The following is a 16,527-nucleotide window of genomic DNA, read 5'->3' on the forward strand; positions in this document are numbered from 1 at the left end:
TCAAGATATAAACAGGTGTGAGATAGCAGCACCCTGATGTCCACTGATATCCCTAAGGTATATAGAAAAGCATCCTGACAAAGCTTCGTAAGTGGCAGGTTTAGGTAGCAATGTGTTCAGGGATGTGAACGACGAGAGATTTGGGAATTCAACTCTTTCCATGATCGGGGCCTTGAGCGAGCATCTGTAGATCTGTTTTCTTCAATAACTGCAGTACCAATCCTTTGAGAATGTAAAATTCTCTCCCAGGTACTCTCTTCCTAAGCGCAGCTCTGAGCAATTTCCCCTCCCCTAACCATGCATTAATTATTACAAGCCCATGCTATAGGAGTGCGCATGCACCAGCGCACCTCTGCAGCTTTGTTCGTTTCCCCTTTATTGCTATGTGGTTGTCAGGAAATGGGTGACGGCACACATTAATCCTGGATAAAAGCTTGAGTAGCTGCTTAGGGCTACTGCCTAAGCAAAAGTCATTTATTTCTTCTTCTTTTTTTATTAAAATTCTATACCACTCTTTGTCCAAAGATCACAGGGCAGTTTACAATATAAAAACACAAGAAAATCATGCCACAGTAACAAACAAAAGTTAGGTAGCCGTGTTGGTCTGACACAGTCGAAATAAATAAATTAGGCCAGTAGCACCTTAGAGACCAACTAAGTTTGTTCTGGGTATAAGCTTTCGTGTATCTGAAGAAGTGTGCATGCACACGAAAACTAATACCTAGAACAAACTTAGCTGGTCTCTAAGGTGCTACTGGCCTATTTTTTTTATTTATTTAAACAAAACAGTACTAATAATAATATTTTATTATTTATACCCCGCGCATCTGACTAACACACCAGAGATAGTTTAATTAGCCAAAGTTGTGGGAGAAGAGGAATATTTTTGCCAGGTGCCTAAAGATACATAAAGAAGGTGCCAGTCAAGTCTCCCTGGGATTTGTCGCCGATCTATAGCTGCTCAATGATATATCTTGCTATAGGGTCATGATAATATAGCAATCATAGATTAATCTAAGAATGGTGCTGTTTTACTACAGCAACATGGTTAGTTGCTCACTTTATTTACACACTGGGCCAAGCTGTCTAGTAAAACAGTGTTTTCTATACAGAAATTATAGACTTAAAGGCTATTTTCTAAAACATACATTTCCCCCACATCTTTTGAATGTTCTTTTTATGTTGTTGCTTTAAATCAACTTCATCAAAAAAATAAATTGCTGTAGTAATCAAGTAGAAAAGTACTCCAACAAGGATTTGTTTCAGACCAATACATATGCACATTTCCTATCACTGTCTAGTTGTAGACGGATCGTAGCCGAGTTGTCAAAGTCAAGTGGATATAAATTGGTCACGTGGCAACGTTATCGCACTTACCAACAACTGTATCCGAAACAGCCGGCAACCATAGGGCTGGAGCCTGAAGAAGAAATCTAGGCGAAAAAAGGATGGAGTTGCCCAAATCAGAACTTGAATCAGGATGACACATTAACAGCACAATCCTATGCATGTTTTCCCATAAGTAAGCCCCACTATGCTCAGTACTCCTTACTCCCAGGAAAGTGGGTACAGGATTGCAGCCTAACTGCCCAGACTGCCCAAGGTTTATAGGTCAATGTCAGCAATCTAAATTTCATACTGGAAGTCAATACAGATCCAGACTCAGGCATAATAGAAAAGGAGAGCTTCTTGCTAAGAGAACAAGTTGCAGCAGTCCTTATGCTTACATGCTCCATAATACGTTTCTATTATGATTTGCGGCACTTACGATAGCGGCAGTTTTATTTTCAGTGTTTTTCCTAGTGATTCCTAGTATGGAATTTGCCTGTAGCAAGTAAATTTCCTGCAGCAAGTTAATTGCTGGGGGCGAAAAAACCTTGTGTGTTATTGCCATCAGCTGCAGAGCTCAGTCAGGAAGAGAAGGGTTAAAAAGGCAAGGGTGGGTGCAAAAGAGGCAAGAGGGTGCCGTCCTATGAGGCATGTGCTTCCATGCATCTTCAACATGTTGCCTGGGCCTCTTTGGAGAAGCACAGGATTAAAATTTAAATAACTAAAAATAGCAGTTGCCTGCATTTGTTTAGAGGGATTTGGTTTTTCTCGCATTGAAATTTATGCAGATTAATCAATCAATGGAGGATATGATGGGCGGGGAAGGGCTGTGGCTGTGAAGGGTCATGTCTCGGGAATAAAGCATCTGCTTTGCATACTTTGCATGCTGATGGTTCCCAGGTTCCAGAAAGGGTAGTGAGACCCAGACTAACCACCCACCCCCCATTTAAAACCATATGGTCTGCATCTGTGACAATATAATTTTTTGGAAATGGCAAGTAATTCCAGCATGAACGTTTGCTTAACTTGCTAAAGAAAGGAAGAAGAAATGTACCACCAAAAAGGGGCCGTGTAAAAATATATATGTGTATGGTCATTTAGCTACATGGGTGGTCGTGTGCCCTATTTTGCAGAGGACAGTCCTCTATTTGAAGAGCTGCCAAGGGACAGTGGTCTTTCTGAAGGATAGGACTCTTATCTTAAAGGCTGGCAAATCTAAATCCTGTTTATGAAACAATAAGAAGGGAGAGCAGAAACCTAGAAGTTATCCACCAGCAGTTAGGACCTGGACAGCAGACACAGGCCATCTAGTTCCCCCCATTGTGGAGATATGCATTTCTATTTCTTATTTAGAGCTTATTTAGTGGTGCACAAATAAAAGTTAAAATTCACAAACAAATAAAACACACACACACAAATATCCATAAAATGCATCATCATTAAAACAGAGCTAGAAACCAAGCAAAAATCAATTTTAAATTGTTATTCTTTCTAAATTTCTATCTATGCAGATAAATGTACACACACCCATTTTAAAATGCCCCCCTTAAGGTGATACATTTCTTCTTATTTTTTTTTAGCAATGCAATAAATAGACAACCTAATTTGATCTTGAATATATGCATCCACTGTGGTCTTGTTTTCATGAGAGCAGAAGAGACAGGAACATGCAAAACATTTTAGAGACAGAATTATACGTGAACAGGATTTTCCAGACCTGCAGAGAACAGCTATAGAACCCAGGCAAACATGCTCTTCAAATTTACATTGTTTATATCCTTTCTTACACACATCCTGCCTCTGTAGTTTTCGACTTGGAGCCAACCGTTAGCAAACGTCCTTTTCCCAACCTTCCAGAAAGTAGACACGTCATTCATTTTCCTGCCCTCTGCCTCTTCCGTTGACCAAACATGAGTTCCTTCCCCACCGTTTCATATGCATGGCTCCCTGTGCTTTACTCTTTCCTACAGAGTATCACAGTCTCATGTTTTCCCACTGAGCTCAAAATGATTCTATGATCCATTCCCATCCAGATTTTGCTTCCCCTCAGCAATTTATTCAATCCAAAACAAGGCATGTATGGCAGGAGCTGAACCAGACAAAACCGTGTCATTTTCCTGAAACCTGACTTAGGGTTGATATTACTATCTTTAAAAGCATTTAACCAAACATTGGAGAGCATATATTAGAGATACGAATGGCTTTTGAAGTGCATTGAGGGTGGAGATACTGAAAAATCACCAGCAGGAAACACCTTTACAAATACATGAGAATGCATCGGAATATTTTATTGACATGCAAGGCACCAAAGCCTACAGGGAATTTAGCAGGAGCCAAAGCAATCCTGAATGTACTGCTATGGTGATTCAGAAACTCTGTGGATTTTTATGGAGGTGAGGGATATGGGATACAAAATACAGATTGCACAATATACTAAACATCATCATCATCATCATCATTACCAGCCCATCCTACTTCATTTCAAAAGCCATTTGGAAGAATACGTATCTGCATTGTTTATGTTCTGAGAACTATGAAGCACTTTGCTGGATTGCAAGCAACCCACTATAGCTATATGGGTGAGATGATCTAACATTAGGCAAGAGCACTTCTCCTTCCTCTCCTCCCCACTGCAGCAGCACCACCCCAACTTGCTCCAGAGGGTCCCCAACCCTCCTGAGCATATGGGGGGGGGTATGGGGAGCTGCCGGGAGGAAGACAGAAAAGTAAAGTTCTGCAAGTCCATTCCACTCATAGATGGACCCAGTTGGCTGTCAGCCATAGATAGATATGGGAAGTTCAAGGACTGCAAGCTGAAGTAATGACTTCATGCAAGACATCTCTCTCAACCTCAGCCTTCCCACTACCCACCTGAAATCTGTACTGCTGGAAAACAATGCTGGGCATGGACTACTAAGATAATACGTGTGACACCACACACACACACACACACACACACGTTCTTTGTGGAGACTGACGGGGGTCTGTCTGATGTTTCGTATAGATGGTGGTTCAGTCTCCCACAGTCATCTCAATTTATTTCAGCGGCCATTTGGAAGGGCATTGCTTTTCTGTTTAGCCATTTGAGGTTGGTCCTTAAAGACCACTGTGTAAACAGCCAGTCCACAATTGCTGTAATACATTCCCGTGGCTATTTGGAAATCCAGTGTACTCCCCATGGCCATTTAGAGGAAAATAATGCATTCCTATGGCCCATGCAGCGTTGTTCATTTTTGTGTGCCAAAATGGCTGAAACGGGGGAAAGGATGGCTGGTAAGTCTTTTGGGTACGTGTTGGTGTATGTTCCAAATCTCATAGCAAAAGACAGCATTTTCCTCACTGTAACAGCCAGTCAGCATTCATGCTAAATATTCAAACGAGGGAGCACTTTTATCATTAAACAAAACACAAGGCACCACCACTGCCATGCAAATAACCCAACTCTTTTGGCACAGGAATTGCTGGCCGAAAACTTTTGATTATTTTCCTCAAAAAGGCAGTGTGAATTTAGTCTTCAGAAAGTGAGTGAGTGAGTCAGAGCGAGTGAGAACGAGAGAGAAAATACTCCTTTGATGCAAGGGAGGAATCAAAACCCACCATCCTGAAACATATTAGATTGAAGCAAGAGGGAATTCCAAGAGCTTTGTAAACCATCATTCACATCCTCTCCTGTGCAAAAGCTTAAAATAAATGGACATATAATAATATGCTTGGCAGTAAATTACTTTTTTAAAGTCCATGAATGAAATAAATTATGTTAATGCAAGCATCAATGAACTGATGTGTAAAAGTTATCCCCAAAAATAAGTAATCAAAATTAATCACTTACAGATAATGAAATCATGAACCCCTGTACTGAAAAATACCGTTCAAATGAATTTGTTTTAGAAGCAACTTAATAAAAACAGAATGGGAAAATCTAGCTTTAGGAAATTTATCAAATATCGTTATTTTGGATTTAATGTTGTTCTATTATGTCGTTCTAAAACAGCTGTTATCAGCCATCCTCTAGAATAGATGTATTATATTTTTCTTTAATGAACTGGTAATCTTCAGAAAGAAGAGAAAATTAACATTGTACCTTTAAGATTGCTTTGCTATTTGCAGTAATGTAAACGTCCAATAGAATTATACTTTTAGTATTTCTATTAACCCAGTGAATCTGTTGTTGTTGATCGCGATCGATACATCAGCTTTAGTAGTATCGAAGTCAAGGACATGAAAAGAAAATGGCTACCATGCAGAAAAATAGCTTTGCAGTGAGATGTGCTTCAGTTAGAAGGAAAGAATCCATGTTTTCAAGAAGCTATATTAAATGTGTTGCAACGATTAACAATACCTTTTATCCTAGGTTTGGTTTTTACAGCTCCTATTATACGTGAGCTGCTTTTCATGAAATATTATAAATTTGAACTTGCATTAGTGTTACAGTAAATCACATATTAAATTATCCCCTCTCCCCTCTCCTTCTTTGTCACCTCACAACGTTGGTTGAACTGATTGATTCTTTTAGGTTCTGTCTACTAAAAAGTCTCTAATTACTGCTGAATGTAACAATGGAGAAAAGAGATTTAAGCATAATTACAATTTTCAGCTGCTTACAACTTCAGCCATGTTCGTTCAATACTGAGATGAAATTAACTATTTTAAGAACACATACATGTCCTGCGTGTGTCTCACTAAGATGAACTATGGTTGTTTTTGTGAGAAAGACAGTTGCATTGCTTGAAGCAGTCAATTCAAGATGAGAGAAAGGTTACTGTTACATGCAAACCTCCTATCATTTAATGCCTTATAGCTACCCAGAAATGCAGTATGAGATCATAATTTGCATTGTGGAATCAAACAATAATAACTGTCTTTGCATCTCTGCTACTGCATCCTTTCACAGGATTTGGTTGCCAAGGAAACTGGTTTTGGCCCAATGTTAACATGAAGTACCTATGTCCCAAAATATATCCAGTGTCACACCATGATGATTTAAAAATTAACTCACAGGTTAGCATATCTATACATGGCTGGTTTTAATTTGTTAACCCTTTGAAATAAGCCAGACTCAACAATTAATATTGAGTTCTAGATGAAAAGGACATCTTTAGGTGTTTCTCTCTTTTGACATAGCCAGCATCTTAAAAGAAAATAAACACTATAATGAAATACGTCCTTAACTTTATTTCCGCAATATTTATAAGATAAACGATAAGACAAATGTTTATAGCAAACGTTGACAGACCGCTTCCTAAGGCAAAATTAAAATGTTTTTTAAAAAATTTCACAGCTCTGTCCACAACTTACAGTTTTGTATCTTAGCAAACAGCTTAATCATGTTCATAACTGGGATCAAAATCCTTTGGACGATAAGCTTTTAAAAAACGCCTTTGCTGCATAAGCGGTGCCACGCCCCGATTATCTAGTAGACGGGGTATTTCTAATTTCAAAATAGATGTATGCTTTTAAATAGGGAAACCCATGCAATGTCACAACATTTAGAACTAGATCCTTTCGGGGGGGGGATAACCTGGTTTAATAGATCTCTGTTATATTTCATTTCCTTGCATCATGGAACGAGAATAGGTAAAAGCATGCAAATCTCCACCTACCTGTGTATATGTCTTAATGAAGTCTTAGCACGCCATTGCACCCAGCCATTTGTATACAAAGTGAGGGAGAGACGCTGAAATCTTAGACGTCTCAAAAAAATAAAATAAATACCTCTTTTCAAAAAGCAGCTTGCTTGAATGGACTGTGATCAAGATAGCTGAACTTATCAATGGGAAGGACAGAAGTGTGTGCGTCTGTCAGGGAGGGAGGAGATGCCCTCATCCAAGGTGGTGGGTGGTTTTTTTTAAATAAGCTGCAGCAAAGGGCTTCCTGCTCACCCCCCCCTTTCCCTTTTGAGGGTTCAAAGCTGACCACTGCAAAGGCCACTTGTCACATTTGTTGAAAATCAGCCTAGTGCTATCCCTGTCGAAAAGGAAAAACTCAGCAGCCAAAGCCCACTGCACAACACACGCAGACTGCGTAAGAGTTAAAAATAGATTGGACGTGCCTGCATAATAAATATGTCACTTCCAAGGGCTTTAAATTTGATATTGCCATTAATTAACAATACAACATCTATTATTTAAATAGCAGTAAAGGCAAGAGGAATAAGACTGACCCCACCTGGAAGCAGAGTTCGCTTAAAAAATAAATAAATCCAAATTTAAAAATAAATAACTAGAGCTAATGCTGGTTTAGAATGCGACGATAAACCAACAGCCCACTACACTGAAAATGAAATTGAATGCTAAAGGTGGCTGCTTAAATAGTTATGCCCATCAGGAAGCCCAAGTCTTCACTACGACATGATATGGCACACAGACCATTTACATACTCCCATTCGAAATACTAGGCATGGCATAATGAATTCTGTATCCACAGCATGCAGACAGCACAAGCAACATTAATCCTGCCTGCCATTTTAGGCTTGCAGCAGCAGCATGATGCACACACTACAGCAGCACAGATCTGGTTAAACGGGAGGCAAGGAACCGCTCACCTTAAACGCAGTATCTGATTAATGTTGTTTAAGTGATATTGCAAATCGGCTGCTGAATCTTAGAGCAACTGGGTGGGAGGGAACAAAGAAAAAATGTCATCAACTGATGATGCAAGACGAATTGTTACTCTGCACTGCTCAGTGAAGCTCCATGTTCTTCAATGATACAATCTCAAGTATTTCAGATTCTGTAGCAAAAAAAACCCCGAAACCTGTCTGCAGAGTGGCTGTCTCCATCTACCGAGAAAAGCAGAAGATTCCTTTCACTCGCTGGAGGGAGGGATGGAAAGAATATCTGCAGAAATATCTTATTGACGGAAGAAGATTTCATATAGTACGTATTAGGTCCTAGATATGTATCCCTATTGCTGTCTTTTTCTTAACCCATGTAATTTGCTTTTTGTTGTTGTTAAGCACGTAATTGCCAAGCATGTAACAGACAAAATCATCATTGCTTAAACTCTCATTCTGCACCGGATTATCGAAAAGCTGAGCGTATTGACAAAATCGCAAGCGCGCAGAGGGTCTGGCTGCAGAATCAGCTGTCTGCTTCTGTGTTGCTGCCTGCTTAACCACAAGCAAGGTTAGAGCTAAATATATCTGCAAGGCATAAACGGAAGCTATTTTGCTGTACAGATTACGTTACAAAATGCTCCATCCTTAAGAGCTCATAAGATGAGTGCCTATTAGAAAATGTTTTGCTGCTACCCTGCATCGCTCTACACATCAGGCAGTGAAAGACTATGGAGACTTCTCTTAAATCTAGTGACCTAAATAATGCTAAGATGGCTTAAGTAATATACATACATACTCAGCAGCAAAGGCAGGAAATGAAACAAGGGGTGTCTCATCAGAATGCAAGTACAGTACCAATTCTAAATAAAATGCAGTGCCCTGTATATGCACATCTTATGCTAAGATGGAGAGGATGGGATGCTTATTCCTTTCATTTTTTGTTATTGTCAGGATAGGTTTTTTTGTTTTTATCCTCAGAGGCTTTCCTTGGCTACGGCATCTGTGACATCTTGATTCCTGGCATCATGGAGGTTAACACAGGCACATCTTAACGGTCCAATTTTTAATTCTGCAAATCCAAATAAGCCTTTAAAGCAACAACATTGAATTAAATTCACCAAAACACTATACTTCAACACCTCTAAACAGGCACTGATGCTTTTGGTCTTGGTTCTTGAGTTTTGTTGTTAAGATCAATAACACGTTTCACTGCATGAATAAGACTGGTATTATTCTAGACCGAGTCTGTGAGAATTAGTGGGGGTTTTTTAATGAAATGAAATAGAAAATTTTGAAACAAGGGAAGCTTAAACTGCATTAAATATGTAAGATGGAAGGAGAGAAAGAATAAAAAGGTGGATTGGTTCACTTTTTTTCTTTTTCGGTGCCTAGAATGTGAGAGGGTCTTCTGCTTCGTATTCAATGCCAGCATCTCCCCAAGGGGGGAAATTAGGGAGGGATAGAACAGCTGGCTACGGCCACTGCTGCAGTCCCTTAAGGCTGAAGTGTTAGTTAAAAGGAAAAACAAACATCTGAAACGTACCTGCCTGGCTATATAAGGACAAGATCCTTTCTTTCTACGGCATGCCACTTTTCTTTTAAGCAGGTCTAAACTCTCCCTCTCCTGTATGTGACACACAAAATTGAGAGCTGCTGAAATCTGGAAAAAACAGCTGAATATATTTCTGACCTTACTGGAAAATTCTCCTTGAATGTTATAGATCTGTTTAATGCTACATTAGCTCCTGATGCACCCACACTATTTATGGGAGATTAATTCAATAGGCAAACATGGTTTGGGTACATATTTCTGTAACGCCAAAATAAATGCTTAACAATAAATGCAGCCGCATCCTCAACACATTTATTCATGAGCTAGTCACGAGAGGTCATTGCTTGCAATCTATATTGTCAATTATGAACAATTGCCACTTAAATAACTGAAGACTGCCATGCAAATAAATATTTCATAGAATTCCAGCCAAAATGGTCCCACCTTCTCAGAACATCATTCCCGTTGTTTATGGCTCTTTTATAAGAGGAATAAAATTCTCTGCCTTTTTTTTAATCCCCCTTAAGACTTTTTTCCCAGATTTTGTACATTGTGTCGCTGGGTTTATTGCTTGAGATTCAAAAGACCTAAAAGCTGGCATTTAAAAAATGTGCTTCTCAAATGTATGACATCAGTCAAGCAGCGGCAGAAGCAACCCAGAGACAACAGAGGCCGGGCTCACGAACACACGTGACACAAACAAGCTATTACAAACTGTGTTCTTTCCCCCTTGACAGGCTTATTGCAGTATATTCAGCTAACATTTCAAAACTAGGGACTATATGCAAGGGCAGATTTTGCATCTAAAGAAGAAAAATAATGGCTGGCATATGGCTATGCTAATGTACGGTTTTACGCTATTGTCTGCTAGTAGCAGCAGCAGAATTCACATATTCACAGATTATGTATAATTACAATACCGGTTTTCATTTGGAAGGACTCTTTCTCCGCTTTTTTATTTTAATGAAAAGCCCTCTTGTACTATTGTGTGTAATGCCAAGGACAATTCAGTCAGTCTCCAGGTGATCAAGGCCCATATGAAACATCTGATGTTGTTCTGTATCAGACCCGTGCAAGAATTCTCAAGTGCGAGAATTCATCATAACAATCCTCATAGCCGTACCCCCATACTAAGACCATTTTTTTAAAAAAATAAAAAACCCCAGTTATTAATGGGGATGAATTAGTAAAGAGGGAGGGAGGGAAAGCATTGTGTAGTGTTTAGAGTTTTGGACTAGGGCTGGGGAGCTCTGGGTTCAAATCTGCACTTAGCCATGAAGCTCACTGAATGACTTTGGGCTGATTGTTATCTCCCAGTCTAATCGACTCACACAGTTTTTTCTAAGGAGCGGAGGGGGGTGGAGAGCACTATGGGAAGGAGGCTGGATAGGAGGAAGGAAAAGAGAGACCCTGGAGGGACAGAGTGATATGCAGGGAGCCAAGCACCCGTACTTACCTAGGGGATAACTAGGCGCAATGGCTGTGGTTCTCAAGGTGCACGCTGTAGCCGTGACTCTTTTCCAACCAACTCAGGCAGGCAGGGGTGATGAAAGAATCCTGGAAAAGACATATGCAAAGGCCAGATTGATAAGGCATAAGTCTTATAGCAAAGGGCTATTGTTGATTGATTCTGGAAGCCAAGAAGGGGATCATGCCCCTAGTTTACACTTCTGTTGATTCATTACATACCGAGTACTATTTTCATTAGTGCTGTAAACCGAAGGGAAATAAAACATGTACTGTTTTACGGGTCCATCCTGTGTCGTTTGTGGTCATTGCTGGGAATATGGATGCTATGGGATCTGAGGTGCTCCTCCCCCCATCCCAGAACCCATGACATTATGCATTATCAAATCTGCCTCCTAATCAAATATTTCAGTTCATCTTTTCTTTTTGCTATACAGCACATAAAATTAACATGGTGGTATTATTATTTTTGAAAGTTTATTTACACAAAACATTATTATTTTTATTTCATAAAGATTATATGCCACTTGATTTTAAATAAAGCAGTTTACAGAAAGAATATGTCAAGCATGCTAAAACAGCAAAGAAGATGCCTTTCTTTGTCTGGTCCTGGTTTGAGGTTGACAGGGGAAAGCTGACATCAGCAGAAGCATTTCTTGGTAATGGTAGATCACATTCAGCTAGGAAGGGCCACATCCCACAAGGCAAAGCCTGTCAGGACCCTAGACAGAACACTCTGGTGAGGACCACCTAAATTGAGAGCTCTTGCAGGTGCCTTGACAAAGCTGGCTGGTTTGGTCCTGCCGTTGGTGGCGACGAGGTGGCTGTGTTTTTAAAGCAGGGTTTCTCAAACTTGGGTCCGTGTATGTTGTTGGACTACAACTCCCACCATCCCTGAACACTGGTCTTGCTAGCTAGGGATGATGGGAGCTGTAGTCCAACAACAGCTGGGGACCAAAGCTGTCAACGTTTCCCTTTTTTAAAGGGAAATTCCCTTATTCCGAATTGGTTCCTCACAAGAAAAGGGAAAAGTTGACAGCTATGCTGGGGACCCAAGTTTGAGGAACTGAACTTCTGATTCTGCAGAAGTTGGCTCCTACTGTGTGGGGGTGATGGGGAATGCAATAGAAACCTGGTGAGTTTGGAAAGCCAACTTATCTTCTGACCAAGAAGGTCCTGCAGTGTGGAATGTCAACTCTCTGAGGGGCACCTTCTCCTGATCATCGTCCTCCTCAAAGTTCAAGGGAGGACTGAGGTCAGAGAACACGGCGCTGCCAAAACCAGCCCCTGCCCTAGAAGTGAGCTGTCATTGGCACCAACACACAAGGCTCTACTTCCAGGCCCCTACATAGGCCACAAACCAGATCCTTTCCCAATTGTAGGAACTGCCTGTCCTACTTTTGACCCAGTCGTCTCATGAAAGGATATTAAACTTCTAAGTTTTGTTGCACACCTCACACAACCTTACCGGAAGATGAAGGACACTACCAAAGAGATGTTTACCACGTGCAGGTTCACTGATTACCTCAGAAGCAACACCAGATTTGCAATGCTTTACAGAGGAAAACACCAGTAGCCACTTATATCTCAGTACTGGCAACGAAGTGAATGAGACTGTGTAGATAAAGAGGGCTGATGGAACATCTTCAAAATCTATGGGTGCTTCCAGACGTTCTGTTTATGCTAGATGACGTTGCGTCAAAGCAAGTGTTACCCAGCCCTTACCATATTTCCATCACTTTCCATCTCTCGAAAAGCCCAGTCTTTGGGGGAAGTGAGCATGTAGTGCAACGCCTCCCAGTCAACTATAATTGAACAAACTTAAACTTTCTGATTTTTGAGGCGCAAAAGGGCTGTAGGGGAGACTGACAAAATCACACACCCTCTTCCACTAGTAGAATTCTGTGACCAGATCTTCACGTTGGTAAAATTCCTGCTGGTAGAAGCTTATTTGGGATTTAAGCCATTAGCCTTATTCAGCTTTTTTCTTGGCTCCATTGTTGAACAGTTAAGGAGGAGATAGGCCATGCAGAATACCTTGTTCCAACACTGCAAACTCTTCCCTCGACATCTGTGCACACAACACAAATATCTGAAGCAAGTGGGCCTTCACACATTTAGTTACACACATGAAGGCATCCCCTAGAATCATAGAATAGTAGAGTTGGAAGGGATCAGCAGGATCATCAAGTCCAATCCCCTGCAATGCAGGATTTTTTTTTGCCCGTGAGTCTCGAACCCACAACCCTGAGATTAAGAGTTTCATGCTCTACCAACTGAACCATCCCTCAGGAATTAAATATAACCTGATCGTTCAGGGGTGAGATTCCAGGGAAGCCTCCACATGTACATAAGCACAAAGGCCCATCACTACAGATGTTCATGCTGAATGAGCGAATGTCAGGTAAGGATTGGGCAACACTAGGGGTGAGACTTCTCAGCGTAGCCCACCTTCTTGTTTCTATATTGTTCAATGCAGGAATGAAGAAGACCCATACATAGCTAACATATTTTAGGAAGATGCATCCTTGGGCAAAATGAGTACAGCACCTTCTTCTCATGCTGCCATTTTCCGCAAGGGTGAAAACAATGTTAAGTTTGGGCCTAACCATCACAGCCCCAGTTGCTTGCACCCTAGACAGAAAGGTGAGGTGGTAGCTTCCCAGCTTTTTTCCGTCTTCTCCTTTGCCTTTTCAAAGCAATCTAATAAAATATTATAATCCAGCCTGATTTCTCCTAGGTATTAACATACTCATTAAAATAAACCTCGCGCTTCTTGGGAGGTTCTGCCACACAGAATATGCTGCTGCGAGTAGAGCAGATGTACTGAAACTTGTGCGGCAGGCCTGGAGGTTGACAGCTACAGAAAAGACATTCGACGCACCTGTCAAGATACGTGGGTTTTCAGAACACAAGTCACAGACGGAAGGCCCCAGCAGCATCTTGTTCAAAACGATACTTGGCAGCTTAAATTACCTTTTAAAAGACAGAACTGAAATTCACACTTGAAGATTTCCAATTCTCTGACACATATATACTTTCGTATACCGTAGGCCTTCCAGCAACATTACCAACATAACACCGCCAAGAACAAATCCATCTCTTGGGCTAGCAGAAGTAGTTTGCACTTTGAAATCTGTTCTATCTGTTGATCAATGCAATAGCCGTTCCTTTTTAATGCTCCTTGCATGCTCAATTAATGTGTGTACAGGTGTGTGCGTATGTGGCTGGGGGTGAGGGGTGAGGGGAGAGACCAGGCCTCCTTCCATCCTATACACATTCATAAGAAAATCTACAGAGGAAAGTTCCACGTTAGGGGAGGGGGGCTTCTACAAGGGTTCATTTGAACTTGTGTGGATTGTGGCAGAGTCTGAGCTGTGCTGCACTCGCATGTTCAATGAATGCATGAACAATGTCTGCAAGGAGCAAGTGCCGAATGGTCAGGAGACAATTTTATCATGAGAGACAAAAGTCGGAGGACAGATTTCAGCCCAACACTAGTCCAAACAGCAGCAAATTAAAACCCCAAGAAGCACAGCTTATCAGAAACGAAACATTGCCGCCCAGCAACAAATCGTAAGGTCGGTCCAGGCCCACCCTCACAGACCCAGAAGGAATGAGCCAAAAAGAGAGAAAGGGAGGAAGGGTCTTTGCAGCACTCACAACTGAATCGTCCCCACATAATTTACATCACTTCTCCCGTATCTCATTCATACAATGCCTGCTCGCTATTTCTTCTGAATGTGTATCCTGTACAATAGTACACCCTGTACAATCAACTTTTTAAAAAGCCTAGTATTTACTATGAGCTTGAGCAAACCGTTTCGGCACAGCTCTTCCCACGCTGACCTGTCCCTGCAGAAGCAAGAGCAGCAGGCAAGGCGACTGTGGGCCGTCATTCTGAGGCCCAAGGCCCAGCTGTTCTGCATCCGGTGCACAAACTCTGCTCACAGCCTCCTCTCATCGCTGCTGTGCAGTGTTTCTGAGCCTCCTGGTGTTCAAATAGGGGACTTGCAGTTTCTACAGCAAGCATGTAAAAAGCCCAGATGAGCTGGAGGGCCAGATTCTTAAGAAATAGTCGCTCCGGAATCTCACCCATAATTCCCCCCCCCCATTCCTCCTTCATTTTATGAATGTTGTTCATTTTAGGAACATCAGCTGGCTACATAACACACACCGCTCACAGCAAGTGTTTCACTTCCTCAGATAAATCTCACGCATGGAAAACACACTCTGGGAGCAGAGGGGAAACACTAGGACTTGCTGCAAGATTGCTTTGGCACATGAAGTAGTGTGAATGACAAGCTGGGGCCATTTCAGCTGTGGATTTACATATGAGTAAGTATGCCAGCTTACTCCTCATGCCTCCTTGGCTCTCAAAATTATAGAACAGTGTGGATTGCTGTGGGCTGTGTCCAGGGGCCATGGAAGCCTGACAGCCTTATTGCTCGAGATCCCAGAACTACAGGAGCTTTGAAACTGCCTAATGGTACCAGCTGATAGGGCATCCCACCGCTGTGTTGCCACAGCAGTGGCGGACTTTGGGATCTCAAACCTCAGTGCCACCCTGGTTGATGCTAAAATTCAGCGCTCCCCCCTGCCCCCACCCCTCATGCTCCATTCCACAGTGTTCTAAGAATTCTAAGGTCTCAAATATAAAATAAATGTTCATAAATGTACAAGGCAAACACATACATAACTACATAAACATGTCTAAAAGAGTACAGGAGAGCAATCCTGAAGCCATTCTGACTCTCCCAGTGACCCCAGATATTCCCCTGCAGTAAGGGGTGGGGAAAGCCTTCCCATTGTCTTTTTGCTTACAAATCCTGTCTTAAAGGGTGTGTTTGTTTGTTTGTGTGTATGAATAGAGTGAACCTGTGACCTGGATTCAGGAACTGAAGTATTTACCATCACAAAAGAATGGCCAAGCTGCCCAGGCAAAGCAATCAGTGACCATTATGAGGTATCCTGGCAGACAGGATTTCTGCTGTAGACTGCCTCCTGTGATGTATTTCTGCTGTAGACCACCTCCTTTTGTGATGTATGTATGATGCCTTGTGGGGTGGGCAATTTCAAAAGTCTATATAAGGGCTTGCACACCATCATTCTGGGTTCTCTCCTCCCTCCTGCGTGTGGGGAGTGGGGACCCTCCCAAATAAAGATCAGGCTTACTAGCTGCTTTGCTTCTCAGTATATCCTGGTTGGCCTCTGCTATTTTCTCCTCCCAATAGGGAACCCACTTAAGAGCTCTTGGATACCCCATAAGGGAAAAGAAGCAGGTTTTTCTTATAACAACAGCATTGTTTGGGCGGTCCCTGCAGTGTGGCACCCGGTGCGACCATACTGGTCATACTACCCTAAAAACACCTCTGCCAACAGTTCATCAGGACACCATGGTCACTTCTCATTCTGTAATGAACATTATTTCAATAAGCATCTGACCGGGTTGCAGATCTAGGAAAAGGGTGTGGAACTTGTGTGGCCCTCCTAATGTTGTGGGACTCCCATCAGCCCCAGCCAGCAGGGCCAATGGCCAGGGAAGATAGGAATTGTTAACCAACAGCCAGTGGCGGTCAGTGGGGCAGAGCAGCCAAGCATCACCGCCAGTCACCAACAGGTC

General features: G+C 41.8%; 1 protein-coding gene across 9 annotated transcripts in view; it reads right to left on the reverse strand.

Annotated features, from left to right (window-relative positions):
• The window catches only part of ZBTB38 (zinc finger and BTB domain containing 38), a 28,037-nt gene extending 13,209 nt beyond the window's left edge, over window positions 1–14,828 (reverse strand). The window contains exons 1-5 of one of the 9 annotated variants that reach the window (XM_081007801.1): window positions 14,708–14,828; window positions 13,789–13,880; window positions 10,894–10,994; window positions 9,429–9,509; window positions 1,378–1,433 (exon numbers count right to left, since the gene is read on the reverse strand). The gene's annotated coding sequence lies outside the window, so the exon portion shown is untranslated. Of the gene's footprint in view, window positions 1–1,377; window positions 1,434–3,046; window positions 4,245–6,929; window positions 7,843–7,870; window positions 8,955–9,428; window positions 10,995–13,788; window positions 13,881–14,707 lie in introns of those variants that run through there. The other 8 variants (XM_081007799.1, XM_081007796.1, XM_081007802.1 and 5 more) reach the window with 8 other exon arrangements.
• Window positions 14,829–16,527: the final 1,699 nt, after the last annotated feature.

This window comes from Podarcis pityusensis, assembly GCF_964106645.2.
Source record: "Podarcis pityusensis genome assembly, chromosome: 5".
Taxonomy (NCBI): Eukaryota; Metazoa; Chordata; class Lepidosauria; order Squamata; family Lacertidae; genus Podarcis; species Podarcis pityusensis.